Source organism: Neolamprologus multifasciatus, chromosome 8 (assembly GCF_963576455.1).
Source record: "Neolamprologus multifasciatus chromosome 8, fNeoMul1.2, whole genome shotgun sequence".
Taxonomy (NCBI): Eukaryota; Metazoa; Chordata; class Actinopteri; order Cichliformes; family Cichlidae; genus Neolamprologus; species Neolamprologus multifasciatus.
The window spans coordinates 16,892,908-16,912,986 of record NC_140446.1 but is presented as its reverse complement, the minus strand read 5'-3'; the positions used below and the strand labels follow the sequence as shown (position 1 = coordinate 16,912,986).

Here is a 20,079-nt window from a genome sequence, read left to right as displayed (position 1 = left end):
GACATTTCGGCCAGAGAGCGATGCCTGCAATGTTGGCTCCCTGTTGGTGCTTGCTTGTGTGTCACCGACTTACACGGCCAGCACGGGGACGCCTAGTGGCTGGGACTTTTTGTATGACCTCGAGTGTCTTGTTCAGAGTTCACTCTTGAGGCTCCTCTGTCTGCAGACAAACACGTGGTGACGGTGCTGGCGGTGGACCTACGGGTTGTCGCCTTGCTCAGCCCTCCTGTCAACAGCTCGGGGCGGCTTCGGCTCTGAGGATGGACAGGTCACATTCCTGGCTTGACCTACGGTTGTTGGCTGTGATCCCCTGGTGTGTTGCCCGCTTCGCCGGCTTATACGCCAGTTGGACCTCGCTGTGGCGAGTGAGAGTTCTCCAGCCTGTGGTGCCGACTCTCTGTCTGGCATTGCTCGCATGTCATGGGCCTATGCGACCAGCGGGATGCTACTAGACAGCTCGATGTGCTGCACTCCCTGGCGGTCTGCCGGGCTGACCTTGAGCGGCCAATCACTTGCAGTACTGAGTCCTGCATGACCGGTTCAGGCCAGTCTGGCCTCTGCAGACTGCTGCCTCCACCCCCTGGCTCGGCCTTCGCATTGTGAAACCCTGACTAGGGTGGTGTCTCTATTGGTGTGTTGTCACTGACTCCTGGCACCTTCACTCTTGGCTGTTTGGTTGCACACGGTCGCGGGGTGTCTTACTTACTCGCTAACGTACGGTTACGGTGTAACCTTAGTTCTCTTAGTGAGAGATTATCTCTCCACCGTGAGGCCGCTCAAAGATGCGTTCCGATCAAACTATCACCGGTGTCATGTCCGCACAGCTGTTTTATACATAAGCTGTGGGGCGTAGACGGGCGTGCCAGAGTGTCTTAAAGAAATATCCACACGCCACGACCAAGGAGGGTCGTACCCCGTACATATGGAATATGTAACGGTGTGGAGAGATGGTCTCTCACTAAGAGAACCAAGGTTACACCGTAACCGTACGTTAGCGAGTCCCGAGTGATTCGTTTGCGCTATGATTCAACACAGGAGGAAGGGGGTGAGTAGCTCAAATGTGCTGTGAGCATGTTAGCAGAGCGACGCTACTGTGAACTGAGGAGCTATTGTCTTGATGTGAGCTTCTACTCAGGGTTTTTTCTTCCAGTTCAGAGCAGAAATGTTTTTGTTAAGATACTGGATTTTGTGTTTTCTCCACAATTTTAATTATAAGCTAGATATATATATATTTCTACTAATGAAATTAGTTTGCTAACAGCAACAGGGATGAGTCAGTGAGTCAGTTGGGCTTGTGAACCATGATTCATGAGTCAGTAAAGTGATTCTCGAGTATTGAACGATTCGTTCGATCACTAAAACGGTGTCAAATACATGTGCACAATGTGTGCTTATGTAATCACATTTTCTATGGTGACAAATTAAAGTACTCGTCACCATGCAACAATGATGGGAATGAAAAAATTCACCTTTAACAGGACAAATACCCCAATAGAGATATACCATGACTGGTTGGACTGATGGGAAAGAGAAGAGAAGAGAAGAAAATAGAAAGTCAAGGACAAGAGCATAAACTATGAACACAACATTGAATGACTATGTGTGCAGTAGTGGTATGAGATAAGATAAGATAAGATAAGTCTTTATTGTCATTGCACAGTCATACATAATACAGTAGTACAATGAGCTGTTGTAGTCATAATGTGCACTTATCATGGGCATGAGTGTCATGGAAAATCAGGGCTGTTAATGACTCCTTTAAGCTTTTCTTTTTCCAGGGTGGAATGATTTTACAGCATTCATCTTTAATAACCACCAACAAACCATCAACAAACTTCTGGTATAATTCTGGCTGGATATTTGACCACTCTTGGCAGAATTAAAATGATTAGTTTTAACAGAAATAGATTTTCCTTTGCCTTCTTAACAATTTTTGACTATTTCTCCAACTGCCCTTTTTCATTTGTTTTATGGCACCATCCTCTTGTGGTGCAATATGGTATATAATATTACAGGATACAACATCTCCTCCTTCTTTATGAAAGAGACTTCATTGTAACAAATTATCACTAAATAGTGTAGCACCGAAATGAAGTAATTCACCTTTTAGCAAATCAACAATACACTTGTAAACTTAAATTGTGGCAAGGTGTAACATCAGAATACTACAACTAGCAAAGCTACATAAACCCGGAATTATGTTGCAGTGCTATGTAAAATGAAAAAGAAATTATTATTCCACTTATTCTAATTTCATTTTTTTTTAGTTAGTGTATTGGTGGCAGTAAATCAGTTCTGTTAAACTAAAGTACAACAAGTAATAGAGCTTCTCTAATTTCATTTTAACAAGAAACTATTATGGTACAATGTGGTCTTTGTGCTAACAAGGGTTATACTTGACACGTGGTAGTCTTCTGGCAGTAGGTGAGCCATTCTGAGTGTGGTGCAGCCTAGCAGTGTTAGAGTTCTTTTCAGTCACTGGGCGACAAGCGGGCTAGATGAGTGACAAAGATGAGTGACATTCCAGATCTTTCCATCACTCAGCAAGAAGGCATTTGAGCCTTTGGCTTTTGTTACTGTTACAAGAGAAATAAATCTGGGATGTCCTTTAGCAACATGGTGTTGTTTCCTAATCCTCACTCTCTCCTGGTAGAAAAGAAGGATTCTGTGCATGACACTTATGTAACGTTATGTAATGTTGCATTTTCAACTGATGTTCCTTAACTGAAATAATGTACAAGGTAATCCAGTGGAGACACAGTAGGGGCAAAGGTAGTATTCCAGTTTATTATGCATCTTTCTGCCCTACGGGAGTTCATACGGAGAGAGAAGTAGTGGCATGTGGTATTGCACGGTAAACTTGAAGCAAATCCATCACAGTCTCCTTTCATGGCTGTGACTGTTGGATTGCTGTCTGGATACAGATTTAATTACTCCATTTTCATCTCCCACAGATGTTCTGCTGTGTTCTGCTCTTCCTTAGAACTGAAGAAGCTTCTCGGATGAGAGGTGAAACGTCTTCAAGTAACTTAAAGAAGTCCAGACGCTTTTCTTTGCAAGCTCCTTTGACTAAGATGACCTGGATGACTGAGAACCTTCACAGACATCTAGACTTCTTTAGGTTGCTTGAAGACATTTCACCCCTCATCCGAGAAGCTTCTTCAGTTCTAGGGTTGCATGGTGGAGAATCCCAGATTTAAACCCCGTGGGAGTAACCCTCCAAAGAGGGACAAATGGACCCCCCTGAGGTAAACTGTGTACCATTGTCTGTTACGATGTTCTCTGGGTTGCCATGACTACTAAATACAGACAAATGGAACGGAATAACATGATTAGTAGTAGGAGAATGTGAAAAGGCAAGCTCAGGCCATTTCAAGTAGCAGTCAGTCAATGTTATGACAAATCTACAAGCAGTTATTGCAGTATCAAAAGGCCCAGCAATGTCGAGACCAAGTTTTTTCTATGCCCCATAAGGCAGTGGGATGGGTTGAAGAGGAAGAGTGTTCATATATGCAGTTTTGTCATTCGAATGGCAAAGGAGACATGAGTCTTTGGCAGATTGAACTTGCAAGTCCATTTTTGGCCACCAGTAGAGAACTCTTAATCTTTGTTTTGTGCGCACAGTCCCTTGGTGATTTTCATGTGCTAGTGCAATCAGTTTGGGTCACACTGAAGGTGGTGCAATGAGCCTTGAGCCTCCAAGAACATAATTACTTAGAGTTGAAAGTTCATTATGTATTTTGTAGTAAGGTACAAGTGTGACATAAGTGATTTCATTCCGGCAGGCTAGCCACTTTGTATTTGTGAGCGCAAGGCAACCTGTTCAGGGTGAGTTAAACAGGCAGGTCACGGAGGTCTGTACATATCCTTATTACACCAGTTTTCTGTCCAGTCACAACGATTGGGGATGCCCACTGTGATGCATCAATTTGTTCAGTGACACCAGCTTTGAGTAAATTATTCAGTTCTGTCAAAACTGAGGCCCTCATAGCAAATGGGAGACGTCACAGCTTCTGACGGGCAGGTTTGACTCTAGGGTCAGTTTTCACTTTATGACAAAGGCATGCACACAGTCAGTATCTGGAGCAGCAGGGAAGCAAGAAGCTGGTGATTGGTTTGTAGACATCACAGAAGCAGTAAGGAGCAGTACATGGAGGTAAAACAGTGTTGGCTGCAATGCTGACGTTCAGTCTCTTCCAAGAAGAGTTTCTTTTTTACAACTGTAAATGCTGTCCGTCCAGCCTCATGCCACGTCAGCTGGAGGGCCCGAGGAGCCCATCCAGCCTCATGCCACGTCAGCTGGGGGTTCTGGAGCACCCATCCAGCATTTCTCCATCTCCGCTAACGGCTCTGGTGAGCCCGTTCAGTTACCACCTGCTCCACCACCTGCAGCTTCCACGCCGTCGCCTGCAGCGCCACCACCTGCTTCACCACCTGCAGCTCCCACACCCTCGCCTGGTCCTGCCTCGCCTGGTCCTGCGGTTTCCACGCCACCACCTCGTCCACGCCTAGCACGGCTGTCTTTTCCACGTCATCTCCTCAACATCACCGGCCGCTTTCCAGGCCACTGCTTTCCATGGCTGTTGTGGGTGGCCCCCGGACCTGTTCCCATGCCGTCGCTGCCGTCCGCATGGTCAGCCCCCAGACCCGCTCAGTCACTGCCACCACTTTCCACGCGGCCGGCCCCCTGAACTGTTTGATCCTGAACTCCTGTGCCGTCGGCCTCCAGGCCAGCCCCCTGATCTCATGAACTGTGGATTTCTGGACCGTCACCCTCCGGGTCGCCCCCCTGAGAAGTTATGAACTATTCCCTGCGCTCCTGTGCCTTTGATGGACATTTTGTTTTTGTGGTTTTGTTCCTGTTTTATTTTGATGGGGTCCTGTGTTCCTATGTTCAATGTTTTTAGTTTTACTCTCCCCTTGTGACGTCGTTATGTTCATGTGTGTCAGCTGTTTCCCCATGTGTTTCCATTTCCCTCATTATCCTCCTGTGTGTATTTAGTCTGTGTGTTTTCAGTCATTCCTTGTCAGGTCGCCTGCTCATCCACGTCACAACTTCAGGTATCCATGTCAGTTCACCATGTTTAAGGTTTTTTTCATGTTTTCGTTTTAGTTCACCCATGTTAGTTTTACCCATGCCCTTTGTTTGTACCTTGTTTCCTAGCCTTAATAAACGGCTTGTTTTTTGTTAAATCCACGTCACGTTCAGTAAAAAAACCCATTATGTACCCTTATGTAAGCACATAGAAAAAAGTGCTTGCATAAGCAGGTGTAAATGGAACAAGTTGTATAAAGTGCCTTGAGTGCTTCAGGAGAGTACTCAAAGGTATAATAAAAAGGTGCCATATAAAAAAACAGTCCATTTTCCATTAAAGTAGTTTGAATTGGAATTTTGACTGTACGTAACAAAGTTTCTTAGTACACTGTGTATCTGAACATGAGAAAATAAGAGTGGCTGTGACTAATTCCCATAGCTCGCAGAGCTCTGGGCTGAAATAGTAACCTATGGACACACTCTTTTAAGAGGCGTGATAGGTTGATTAAATTACAAGATGTTTGAGTAACAAATTTGTGTTCCCACAGGGTGGAAATTTCCATCTGAGACTGCTAATGGAGTTAGAGGAAAAACCAAAAAGTAAAAGAGATAAAAGTGAAGAAAACAATTGGTTGAAAATCCCCTGGAGGCATTAGAGAATAAAAGCATTATGAAAAGACAGATTTAACATCTCAGAGAAATTGTTTTTGTATCCTTCCTTAGAGCCTCGGTGTGTTGGATTTTTGGATGTTGCATTTTTTGAAGTATCTGTTACGTTCCCCTAAAAGGGGTCTAGGCGATGAGGGGGAAGCAACAAAATGTGTCCGGGTAAGAAAAAGGAGAAAGAGGCAAAATTATTAAATTAAAGATTCTTATTAAAGTTTCTATTAATATTAACTAAAAGAGACAGACAAGCCGCTATCACCATTTAAAGAAACAAAACAAAACTCAAACATTGGTCAATTAAACTGAGAAGTAAGCCAGGGAAGGATAAATTGCCAAACACAGTCCTCTCCACCAAATAGGAGCAGAACACACACAGCTCACTAGCTGCAACCATTCACATGGCACTCTGACCCAGAGCTCACCTTTCCCTGGGCTTAAATCCCTTTGATTACTGATGTAAATCAGCTGTGTAAAAGAGAAAGGTGGCACCTCAGGCAGAAGAGGCCGAAAAACATGAAGGTGATTTTCCTGGCTTGGGATTTTATACAAATATTCTGCAGTAGATCAGAAATGAAGGAAAACCATTAATCAACATATGAACATTACCTGATGCTGCTGACGTGAAGCAGAGCAAAGTTACAGAGGGTTTATTAGAGACACAGCTAAACGTTTTGCAATTTTGCATTATTTAAAGTTTAAATTTGTTCAGTTTTGAACAGGAGAAATTAGGCTTTCATTTCGGAAGTAAGTAAAAGAAAAAAAAACAGCGTCCAACAGCGCTGTAAACAACGGTAGACTTGTGCGTAACAAGCAAGCGAATAATGCAGAAAAAAGATTTTTAGAGGGGAAACTGTTCTTGAAGTATACACGGAGAGCTACTTGATTATTCTTATCAAGAATTGGATAACTCCAGTCTCTTCTTTCTCCCCCCATTTTCCTGATCACCCCCCACACTTCCCCTATTTGAGTATTACTACCAATTGTATTACAGAAATCTCTCCAGTACGTTCTCTTTGTTCGTCTTATTGTACTTCTGACTTTCGCCTGTGCTTTTTTGTAGTCAATTAAGTGTTGAAAATTATGAGACCGTTTAACAAACTTAAATGCTCTATTTCTTTCTCTAACTACTAACTTACATTCGTCATTGTACCATGGAACTGCTCTCCTCCTAACTTTCCCTGTTGTCTTTGGAATAGCCTCCTCAGCAGCGCTTAGAATACTTTGACTGGTTTCTTGAGTCATACTTTCAACACTCAAATGATTTTGAACTTGTAAAAGCTTCCTCTCACAAACCCTAGTAAACTTCCCCTGAATTCGCCTTCCCAAACACCCACTTCCCTCCTAATGTTTCAGGTACCTGTATTTGACCAATCCTTATTTTACTCACAACCAGGTAATGATCACTACCAAATGACTTATCGTTTACTTGCCATTCACACAATGGTGCCAGAGAACTAGAAACAAAAGTTAAGTCTAATATGTAAACCTTACCAGAGCTAATATCAAACCGTGTCGTCTTCCCATTATTCAAACATACAAGATTGTCAAGAAATTCCTCTAACACTTCCCCATTGTAGTCTGTTTTCTCACTCCCCCATAACAAATGGTGAGCATTAAAATCCCCACACCAGATAATATTTCCTTTCATGTCCATTTCCCCCATCTCATTTAATTCTAACGTTTTACAAGGATTATAAAAATTAACAACCATAATCACCTTCCCTCCTATCCAAACCTTAATTACTACATAATCCAAATCCCCTTCCCTGTCACCTATCTTGTACAGAATACCTTCCTTAATCAACGTAAGACACCCACCACCATTTCCTTCTTCCCTATCATATCTAACAGCAATATACCCATACACTCTAAAATCCAAAGGCTTCAAGCATGTTTCCTGAATACAAATTATGTCAGGTCTTTCTGGCTGCTCGTAAATAAACTGTTTAAAATCTCGACCATTTGACAAGAGACTCCTGGCATTCCACTGTAAGATTAATATGGTTATAAGAACTAACCACCACATTATCCCTCTTGACTCGCCTGACTACTTAGTTCACCTCTTATGTCCTCCCACCTGATATTCTTTATGTCTAAACTGTGACACGCTGCCTTCACAATAATCTGGATCCTCTCAGTCTTGGACTTCACATCTGAGGCATTTATTACTCCCGCAATGAATGTCACCATCTTCTTCTTCTATTTTTCTTTCAACCATTTCCATAACCTTCTCCATTACTTGTTTCTCCTCTACCCTGTGTTTCCCAATCGGTCTCTCTTGCTCCACCATTTTACATGCCTGTGCATATGTCACTCTCTGCAGTACCCTCGTTTTTTGAATAACTGTCTGCTGCCTCAACACTTCACATCCCCAAAAAGCAACACTGTGCTCCCCTCCACAATTACAGCACTTAGGTTTCACTCCCACATCACACTTCCCATAGTCATGATCTCCAGAACATTGAGCACATCTCCTCTTCCCTTTACACACTTTGGCAATATGTCCAAATTATTGGCAATTGAAACACCTCATTGGTTTAGGCACAAACTCCCTCACACTGAATCTTATTAATCCAAATAAGACCTCTTTTGGTACCTCTTTCGTGTCAAATTCCACCACCACAGTTTCTGTTTCTACTTTCCCTGGACCTCTCATCATTCTCCTTACTCCTTTAACTTCTCCAGTTCTTAGTTTTAAATTCTCCACCATTTTTTTCATATTTACATTCAATGGCACACCCACAGTAACTTCTTTATTTCCACTGGTGCTCCTTTCCCCTACTCTTGCAGTATTCTTTACTTTGACGTTGCACACCCCCACAAGTTTCCTTGCTTTTTCCACCTGCACTTCTGTGTTACAACCCACCAGTAAATTGGTGTATCTTAGCAACAACATTATCTTAGCATACTTGATTTCCCCAACTTGTGCCTTAAGTGCTCTTGTTAGCTTAAGTGGATCTATTTTCTTTACACCCTCTTCCTCAAACCTGATAATTACATTCATACTCGGACTCATTCCCTCTTCATTACCTTCATGATCAGTCCCTTCTGTACTACCCTCACTTCTCTTTTTCCTCTTCCTTTCACTAGCTCTGCACCTCTTTCCCCCCTTTCCAACCTTTTCCCACTCATTCTCGTCACCCTGACCACTAATCTCTTCCTCTTCACTACCATCCATACTATTCCACTCACTCCTTCCGCCCTCCATCGGTGCCAACCGTGGTCTATGAGAAGAAGTCTGCAGGAGACCATTACCGGACCTGTACAGGCCTTCGGCTGACTCTCCTACTTACCTCACTCACACACCAAACCACCAACCAAACACACCTTATACCCAAATCCACACTAACAACAACAGCCACGCTGCACACTTCCCTACCCACATAGCAAAAAATGGTATGGCCCACACAGTGTGATTTGGTGGCCCAGATCTGGTTTGCCAGAGGTGGCCCACACATGGGCCAGCACAAGGCCAGTTGCAGACACACTGGTGGTCCTGTGCTGGCCCATGTGTGGATTACTTCTGGCAAACCAGATCTGGGCCACCTAAGGGCCGTAATTCTTTGCCGTATGTGGGCCATGTAAGCCACGGGCCAGTTGCAGACACACTGGTGGCCCTGTGCTGGCCCAGAACAGTTTCAGCTCTGGTCACGAATGTCAGCCTTAGTCAATAACAACATTAGAACATAATAGTGCAAAAGTAACATGACGAAACTCTGTTCAGACAGTGAATGGACTGATTCTTATATAGCGCTTTTCTATTCTCCATACAACATGTCACATTCACCAAATTACACACTTTCTCTAAACTGCTTCCTAACTACAGGGTGGGCCATTTATATGGATACACCGTAATAAAATGGGAATGGTTGGTGATATTAAAGTCCTCTTTGTGGCACATTAGTATATGTGAGGGGGCAAACTCCTCAAGATGGGTGGTGACCATGGTGGCCATTTAGAAGTCGGCAATCTTGGATACAACTTTTGTTTTTTTCAATAGGAAGAGGGCCATGTGACACATCAAACTTATTGGTAATGTTACAAGAAAAACAATGGTGTGCTTGGTTTCAACGTAACTTTATTCTTTCATGAGTTATTTACAAGTTTCTGACCACTTATAAAATGTGTTCAATGTGCTGCCCATTGTGTTGGATTGTCAATGCAACCCTCTTCTCCCACTCTTCACACACTGATGGCAACACCGCAGGAGAAATGCCAGCACAGGCATCCAGTATCCGTAGTTTCAGGTGCTGCACATCTCGTATCTTCACACCATAGCCTTCAGATGATAAAAGTCTAAGGGGGTTAGATCGGGAGACCTTGGGGGCCATTCAACTGGCCTACGATGACCAATCCACTTTCCAGAAAACTGTTCATCTAGGAATGCTCGGAACTGGCACCCATGATGTGGTGGTGCACCATCTTGCTGGAAAAACTAAGGGAACGTGCCAGCTTCAGTGCATAAAGAGGGAAACACATCATCATATAGCAATTTCAAATATCCAGTGGCCTTGAGGTTTCCATTGATGAAGAATGGACCCACTATCGTTGTACCCCATATACCACACCAAACCATCACTTTTGTTGTTCCAACAGTCTTGGAGGGATCCATCCAATGTGGGTTAGTGTCAGACCAATAGCGGTGGTTTTGTTTGTTAACTTAACCATTCACATAAATGTTTGACTCATCACTGAACAAAATCTTCTGCGTGAACTGAGGGTCCTGTTCCAATTTTTGTTTTGCCCATTCTGCCAAATGGATGTTTGACTAATGCCACTCTCCAGTGACATGCGGCGAGCGCTACGCTGTGGGCTCTTGCTGAATGAAGCTAGGACAGCCACTGATGTTTCTTCATTAGTGACAGTTTTCTTGCATCCACATTTTGGCAAATCCAACACTGAACCAGTTTCACGAAACTTAGCAAGCAGTTTGCTAACTGTTGCATGGGAAATGGGTGGTCTCGTAGGGTGTCTTGCATTGAAATCTGCTGCAATGACTCTGTTACTGCGTTCACCAGATATCAACACAATTTCGATCCGCTCCTCACGTGTTAACCTCTTCGACATGTCAATGGCTGTGAACAAAGAGAAACTTGTAAATAACTCATGAAAGAATAAAGTTACGTTGAAACCAAGCACACCATTGTTTTTCTTGTGACATTACCAATAAGTTTGATGTGTCACATGGCCCTCTTCCTATTGAAAAAACAAAAGTTGTATCCAAGATGGCCGACTTCTAAATGGCCACCATGGTCACCACCCATCTTGAGGAGTTTGCCCCCTCACACATACTAATGTGCCACAAAGAGGACTTTAATATCACCAACCATTCCCATGTTATTACGGTGTATCCATATAAATGGCCCACCCTGTATATTCTATTGACTAGACTAAACTTTATTTTATTATGGAAATGAATCTGGTAAAACTTATTTACTTATTTACTTTTTTCTTCATACTGTACTACTTGTCCCAGTAGTGATTTTCCACCCTGTTAGAATGTGCTTTATTGCCTTAAAAAACCCTAAAATTCCATAAAAGCCATTTACAGGAAGTGAAATAATTTGTTTCTGGGGGGAATTCAACTGTGGAAAATGAATTAAGGTTCAACTGTCACTCTCACTTTACTTTTTAAAATCTTAAACATGTTACACCTGCATGGGTCACCCCAAAGTTCCCACCCAGTTAAGGTCAATTATGGACAGTGTTGGGTAAGTTACTTTAAATTAGTAACTCTGTTACATTACTAGTTACTTCTATCAAAAGTAACTCAGTTACTTCAAGTTACTCGTTACTTTCAAAGTAACTAGTTACTAGGGAAAGTAACTTTGGTTTTTCTCAGAATTCTCTTGTTAATGTGTTGCTTCTTTAGCTGGATACCCAGCAAGACTGCCAGTCTTCTAGCTTGCTTACTTGCCACAAGTGCACTGTGCCACATACCAATAGAAATAAAAAAAAATTATGTGCATATTTCCACGAGAGAAATCCCACGCCTGGACCGTCATTGACCGCCGGCATGATTCTAGCCCATGTCACAGCGTCATGTGCGCTTTTTAGATCCAACACAAAAACTGCAGTCATGGTGCATTCGATTGTACTCAGAACTCGGAAATTCTGCCTTCCGAATAGGAAGATGTAGGCAACACCAGACTGCAGATGAGCTGCATACAGGGCTGGTTTGGGACAAAAAAATCGGCCTGGGGATTTTGACTAGAGACCGGCTCGCCATTATAGGAAAAATCATAAAGCCTTTGAATGAAAACAAACGCTGTTGTGACAGTGATGTACACAGTTTTGATGGTATATATGTATCAGTCTATCAATCGTTTGTTGTAAGATTCAGATAATTATTTTCTAAAAGCTAGATATTTTAAATGAGAATAACAAAGAAAAGTATTTCCTTGTGCCCCCCTCTCCCTGTTAATGCCCTACCTGCACCCCCTGGCAAATCTTTGCTAGATCCGCCCCTGCACAGTTACCAGCTGTCAGCTATGTAGAAAAAGGACCCTGGTGTTATTTGTCTCTCAGAAACAGTTCATAACTTCCCTTCAACTCATTCATGTGATCTAAAAGGTAAACCTGTTTCTCCATCACCTGTTCAGCTCTGATGATTCAGTAAGGACATCTCCTGGTTTCATCTTCATGTTTCCCTCTCACCAGATAACCAAACCAACATTATGACAAGCAGCTTTTACAGCTGTGGCTCCAACAAACATCAGCTGATACTAGAAATTAATATTAAATAAATTCTAACAACAGCTGATCAAGCTTAAACGTGCTGCTGTTGTTTAGCGTGACATCCGCTGGTTTCCTCTTTCTGGCGCAAAGTGGGCGATAAACAAACAAGAGAGAAAAGCTGATCAGCTGATCATTGATCAGTTTCATGATTGAAGTAGAAACAGGAGAGGGAGGGGAGAGAATGAGAGAAGAAGAGGCAGCTGTGCAGCAAAGACACAGAATAACTCCAGCTTTGTGTCTTTTTCCATTCTAGCTGAAGTACGGGACAAACTGTGTTCCTTTTCACCTTAATACGAAAAGCGTAATATTTTCTCTGAATACGAGACGATTCTGTTTTTTACGGGATAGTTGGCAACTCTGCTAACTAACCTTATGAACAAAATAAAGTTCAACATCAACATCATAGCACCCACCCAGCTGTATAGAAACTCCGTCATGCTAGCTAGTACGCAGTACGGAAAAAGTCAGCATCACGAAAATAAACTCCACCTAAACTTGGTTTATATTTTACCCAGATAGACTGCAGGTCATAACTTCTTACCTGAAGTTCAGTTCACCTGATACTCGGACCAGCGGCCGCCTCGGGTGTCATGTTTCGGCAGTGTACAGGCAGGAGAAGGACCCAAACGCAAAACTCACGACAATGAAATTAAACTCAAAAAAGCTGCTTTATTGCAGAATGGACCAAAAAATATAACAAAACTAAACTAAACTGGGGCATGGATAACCTGACACACAGGCAAACACAGCCATGAGGGAGACTACGACACTGACAAAGAGAAACACAGGGCTTAAATACACAGAGGGATAACGAGGGAATGAGACACAGAAGGAGAACACAGCTGGGAGTAATCAGGCTGGACGAGACAAGGGAAGCAAAACTAGAAACACTCACATGAGACGTGGACCTTCAAAGTAAAACAGGAAACACACTGACTGAACTCAAAACATGTAAACTTAACAGCAACTGAGACAGAACATAGGAAGCTGAAACATGGGACAGAAAGGCAAAGTAGACACAACATGAACATAACGACGCCCACAGGGAAAGAGCAAAACAGACCACCAAAGCACAGGACCTCTTTCAAAATAAAATAGGAAACAATGAAACACTGACTACATAACTTGACAACATAAGAAACAGACATGAAACACATGAAGAATAAAGGAGACTTAACACAAGGGTTGAAAACACAAGGGGAATATAATAAGCAAATGAACATAGAAATCTAATGAGCTTAAACCTAAACTAAAAACATCAAAATGAACTAAAACTCAAAACGCTGGGTCATAAGACCCAGGATCGTGACAGAGCCCCCCCTTCAAGGGCGGATTCCAGACGCCACAAGCCAGCAAAACAAAACCAAACCAAAACAACCCACCCAGGGCGGGCGGCGGGGGTCCAGGACGGAGGGCCGGAGACTGACCAAAGCCAGAGCAAAAGTCCAAAAACAAAAACCCGGAGTTCATGAAAACAGTGCAAAACAAAAGTCTAAGAAAGGCACCGAATCACTGGAGATAGTTCGTAAACCGTTCAGGAGGCCGGCCCGGAGGCCGACGGCACAGGAGTTCATGATCAAACAGTTCTGGGGGCCGACCGTGCGGACGGCAGCGGCGTAGAAACAGTTCCGGGGGCCGACCGTGCGGACGGCAACGGTGGCGGTGTGGGAACAGGTCCGGGGGCCGACCACGTGGAAGGTGGCAGTGGTGAAGCAGGCATGGCTGGCCACACTCGGGCGGCTTGGCTGGCGGTCGATGGCGGCGTGGGTCTGCACGTAGGCCCTCGGGTGGCTTGGCAGGTGCTCGACGGTAGTGTGGACGTGGACGTGACCCCTCGGGTGGTTTGGTTGGTTTCCATGGACAGGCTGTTTTGACAGGCCCCGGAAACAGCCATGCTGGACGTGGACGTGGCTTGGCAGACGAGACGAGCAGAGGCGTGGCGTCGACCTCTGACTGGGTCGTGGCAAGCGAGACGAGCAGAGGCGTGGCGACGACCTCTGGCTGGGTCGTGGCAGGCGAGACGAGCAGAGGCGTGGCGACGACCTCTGGCTGGGTCGTGGCAGGACCAGATAGTGGTGGCGCTGCAGCAGATGTGGCAGGATGCTGGACAGGCTCGGCTGAACCTCCAGCTGGCATGGCGTCGTCCTCTGGCTGAGGCGTGGCAGGGCCAGCAGGTGCGGAAGCAGCAGGTGGTGGCACTGCAGGTGGTGGCACTGCAGGAGGCTGGACGGGCTCCTCGGGCCCTCCAGCTGACGAGGCATGAGGCTGGTGCGGTTCTCCTGAACCCCCAGCTGACGAGGAAGGCTGCTGGACGGGCTCCTCGGGCCCTCCAGCTGACGTGGCATGAGGCTGCTGCGGTTCTCCTGAACCCCCAGCTGACGAGGCATGAGGCTGGACGGGCTCCTCGGGCCCTCCAGCTGACGTGGCATGAGGCTGGACGGGCTCCTCGGGCCCTCCAGCTGACGTGGCATGAGGCTGGACGGGCTCCTCGGGCCCTCCAGCTGACGTGGCATGAGGCTGGACGGGCTCCTCGGGCCCTCCAGCTGACGTGGCATGAGGCTGGACGGGCTCCTCGGGCCCTCCAGTTGACGTGGCATGAGGCTGGTGCGGTTCTCCTGAACCCCCAGCTGACGTGGCATGAGGCTGGACGGGCTCCTCGGGCCCTCCAGCTGACGTGGCAGGAGGCTGGACGGGCTCCCCGGGCCCTCCAGCTGACGTGGCATGAGGCTGGACGGGCTCCTCGGGCCCTCCAGCTGACGTGGCATGAGGCTGGACGGGCTCCTCGGGCCCTCCAGCTGACGAGGCATGAGGCTGGACGGGCTCCTCGGGCCCTCCAGCTGACGAGGCATGAGGCTGGACGGGCTCCTCGGGCCCTCCAGCTGACGTGGGAGGAGGCTGGACGGGCTCCTCGGGCCCTCCAGCTGACGCCGAAGCAGGACCAGTAGGGACAGAGACTACTGGCTGAACAGAAGACTGAGCGGGTGGTGGAACAAATGGCGGAGCTGAACACTGGGGAGATGGCTGAACTGCACAGTGGGCAAAGGGCTGAGCTAACGGAAACACAGAAAAATGAACTACAGACTGAGCTGCTAACAGAGCTAATGACTGAGCTATGGACTGAAATGCATGCAGTAGTGATGGTGGAGATGATGGTTGTGGACTGAACTCTCCTGAGCCTCTGGAACACAGGGTGGACTGCTGGGCGGGCTTGCCTGAGCCTTCAGCAGAAACAAGAACGGATGCAGGCACCTGCCGGACGCTAGCTGCTCCCACCCGAGGAGTAGGTACGGGTGCGGAGACGGGCTGTATCCTGGCTGACCTCACCCTGGGGACCGGCATGGGTGCAGGGACAGGAGGCAGAGAGTGGAGCTCAGGAGCATTTTCATTGACAGTTTCTGTGTAAATGGGCTGGTGAGTAGCACCGTCCAGGGGTAAAGCTATACTAACAGTCTGATGAGATGTGGCTTGAACTGAGTTAACTTGGTCTGGCTCTAAAACATGGTGAACTGGGTCAAGGTTAAATGGTTCTGAAACACAAAACTCAACTTGATCCAATAGTTCTGAGGCACTGAGTCCAAGCTTCCTAGCCGGTTTTAATAGAGCAGATGGCACTCTGTTGCTAGTCACATTGTCCATTTGAGGCACAGAAAAAATACAGTGAGGTACTAGCGGAGCATCACAAAGAGTCTCACATACAGGATCAGGATTATGAACGTTCAGAGGAGCTGGTTGAAAAACTAAAGTGTTCATAGGAGCAGCATGACTAACTGTGGATGAAATGGCAGAAGGTCTGGTACCGGATTGCGGAGAATGTGGCAAACAGTCATTTTCACTCACGAAAGTTGTCTGCTCAGCTGCTGTGGAGCGATGGCGGCGTGAACGCCGCTTTCTCCTGGAAGAGGGAGGAGACGAGTCGGCCCGCGAATCCTCCAGCGGACTCGGCTGAAAATCCTCCGACTCTTCACACAGGAGCGGCTGCTCAGGGTGGACATGTACAGTGGAAACAAGGAAGTCTTGAATTAAAGGGTGGAGCATGCCAAATAACCAGGGGAGTCCAGAAACCATCCGTTGTAAGCGGAGAGCTAGCTCCTCCTGGTATTCCTTAAATGGCAGGGCAAACCACTCCTGACAAAGAAACTCCACTGCATAAATCATGTCCTCCTGGAGCTCAGCGGAGGGATTGTGAGCTGCTGGGTCCATTGTCTGGTCGTAGTCTTCTGTCATGTTTCGGCAGTGTACAGGCAGGAGAAGGACCCAAACGCAAAACTCACGACAATGAAATTAAACTCAAAAAAGCTGCTTTATTGCAGAATGGACCAAAAAATATAACAAAACTAAACTAAACTGGGGCATGGATAACCTGACACACAGGCAAACACAGCCATGAGGGAGACTACGACACTGACAAAGAGAAACACAGGGCTTAAATACACAGAGGGATAACGAGGGAATGAGACACAGAAGGAGAACACAGCTGGGAGTAATCAGGCTGGACGAGACAAGGGAAGCAAAACTAGAAACACTCACATGAGACGTGGACCTTCAAAGTAAAACAGGAAACACACTGACTGAACTCAAAACATGTAAACTTAACAGCAACTGAGACAGAACATAGGAAGCTGAAACATGGGACAGAAAGGCAAAGTAGACACAACATGAACATAACGACGCCCACAGGGAAAGAGCAAAACAGACCACCAAAGCACAGGACCTCTTTCAAAATAAAATAGGAAACAATGAAACACTGACTACATAACTTGACAACATAAGAAACAGACATGAAACACATGAAGAATAAAGGAGACTTAACACAAGGGTTGAAAACACAAGGGGAATATAATAAGCAAATGAACATAGAAATCTAATGAGCTTAAACCTAAACTAAAAACATCAAAATGAACTAAAACTCAAAACGCTGGGTCATAAGACCCAGGATCGTGACATCGGGTCTCTCCTCCTCCTGCCTCCCCTTTCCCTCATCCACCTGCTGGTCTCCACCACTTGCTAATGTTACTGAATCTGTGGAAGCTCCGCGATAGCCACCACACAAAGTAACGAGTAACGACCCTATCTAAATCCCAGTAACGACTAACGCGTTCCTGATTTTGTTACCGTGCTCGTTACCACAATCAGTAGCGGTTTTAGATACAGGCGACAAGGGCGGTTGCCCGGGGCGGCATCGTGGTGGGGGGCGGCATCATGGGCATCGACAAAAAAAATAAAAAATGCTCGTACTCATGCTGCCCTGATGTCAACCAGCGCATATTGGGAATGTCACAGGCACCGATCGGCTTTCTATCGCCCATTTGCTGGGAGTAAGGGCCTGCTGTTTGCGGCGCAGAGAGGAAAGAGCGGGGCGGCGGGGGATTTTCTGACTGGCTGGAGCAGCATCTAATAACCAACTCGCAAAATAAAACAAAATAAAAACAAACCAATAAACACAAAAACACCAGACATTATGATACAGACTTATAATTTGCACCGATGTTTTTTCGAAATTCTACACGAAAAGTGAGCGCGAGAGCCCTCGGTGCGCCTGCTTACTGTCGAAGTCAAAGTAAACTTTATTGTCATCTCCGCTATATACAGTCCAGTATATAGAGAGATGAGACGACGAGGCTCCAGTTACAACAGTGCAAATAAACAAACAATAAATACAAGAGTAAGAAAATAAATATACACTTTAGGACCAGGGGTAAAGGGATCAATAACAATTTTAAATTTACAGTTTGATGATTTAAAGTCTCACAAAAGGGGAGGAGAGCCCTGCTGCTTCCAAATAGAGCACATTTCATTTATAATGTTGTAAATCCAAGCCCATTATGTATTCATGATTTGAATCCTGGGTTGTTTGAAATCCCAGAAATACACCTTAGACAAAGTGAATCTGTGAACTAGGTGTAGGTGTGTTAGATCATGTTGTGGTGATCCTTGGGTTGAGATGGGTGTTCATACTGGAGTGCAAAATTAAAACCAATGGAAGATGGACAAGAAAAGTTCAAAGCCATCATGTCTTCAGTTTAGAAAAAAGAGAAAAGAAGAGGAAGAGAAACGAACAAAAGATACAGGTAAGCAGATGTGTCATTGGATAATGGCAGGTCATGTATCCTGAAACAATCAGAATCAGAATACTTTATTAATCCCTAAGGAAATTATGTGGGTTACAGTTGCTCCAAGAAGAAATGGTAAAAATAGCAACAGTAACAGACTAAACACCAAACAATACATTATGTTACAGATTTTAATATTAATTAGTCAGTGTCAATTGTTGATTTGTCCTGTTCTCATTGTATGACGAATTATGGTGGCTGTTTGGTAGCCGTTTGCATACTATGCATACTCTCTCTCTCTTCATATGTGTATGTGTGTGTGTGTGTGTGTACAACAGGTTTATGTTAATGTACAATCCTTAATATGTTTTGTGTGTGTGTGTGTGTGTGGGGGGGGGGGGGGCACCAGAGGGAGTGTTCGCCCAGGGCCCAGGGAAATTTGTTTTGTCACAGCAGGAAGTAGACAGTGCAAAAGTTATGAAGCAAAAATTAGAATACAATAAGAATAAATACAGTACACAACTGTACAGAATATAATGAAATAAAATACTATAGACAGTAGAATAAAATGTTAATTAAGTAGAATTTTTTAAAAACATATTGGATTTACTTATTAAAGGTGTGTTAATCTGATGAAGGTTAGCTTGCTAAATGTTGATCAGCTACAGTGGGGTTTGGTGTTGATATTGGAGTGCAAAATTACTGATGGAAGATGGACAAGAAAAGATCGAAGCCATCAGGCCCTCAGTTTAGAAAATAAGAGAAAAGAAGTGTTTGTTTGGGGGAGGGACAGAGGGAGAGTTCACCCAGGGCACGAAACAGGCTAGGACCACCCCTGCACACAATCATACAAAAACACAAATAGACTGTGACCCCCCCCCCCCCCCCGCCCACACACACACACACACACACACACACACACAAAACCATGGTGTAACAGTCTCCTTCTTTGTCAAATGGTTGTCATTCTTATTCACTTATTCACACAGTTCTTCCTTGTGTAAAACGATAAATGAAATCACCACATTAAGAAAAAAAATATCATTATGATCATTTTGAGATTGAATTCAAAAAAGTATTTTGAGGAAAAAAAGTTTGCTATACCATTTACAAAATGCCTTGTTGAGACTGATCAGCCGTCTTGTTATAAAACATGCATCCTCTTTATTGCATGTGTGTGGGTTTTTTTGTCTGACCAAGATGCAGCTTTCTTCATCTTTTCAACGTCCTTATAATGATAACCACAATTTCTTAATGTGCTAAAAGAAAAAAAAGATTTCTTTCCTCGTTACGAAAACCGATTCTGAAGTACGATTTCACTAACTCGCCAGTTTGTCTTGACATACATCTCGACTTTTTTTCTCAAAACAGAATTACGACTTTAATCTCGAAATGTCGACTTTATTCTTAAAAAGGTCGATTTAAAAAAAAAAAATTAAAGTCGCCGTAATACCCCGTCGTACTTCCGCGAAATTATTGCGGCGAGATAAAGACCTACTCACGTGTCACATGGAGGTGGTGCCGGGCCAGCTGCAGAATGCACTGAGGAAATAAAAAGAGGTGAACTGCATCTGAAAACAGGCTGAACGG

The 20,079-nt window shown here is 44.8% G+C and overlaps 1 protein-coding gene and 1 long non-coding RNA gene across 2 annotated transcripts in view; one reads left to right on the top strand and one right to left on the bottom strand.

The window, feature by feature from the left end:
* LOC146512812 (transient receptor potential cation channel subfamily M member 4-like) overlaps positions 1 to 20,079 on the top strand; it is a 97,226-nt gene that overhangs the window by 62,579 nt on the left and 14,568 nt on the right. The gene's annotated exons all lie outside the window — the stretch shown is intronic.
* Positions 1 to 20,079, bottom strand: part of LOC146512813 (uncharacterized) — a 149,713-nt gene that overhangs the window by 122,980 nt on the left and 6,654 nt on the right. The gene's annotated exons all lie outside the window — the stretch shown is intronic.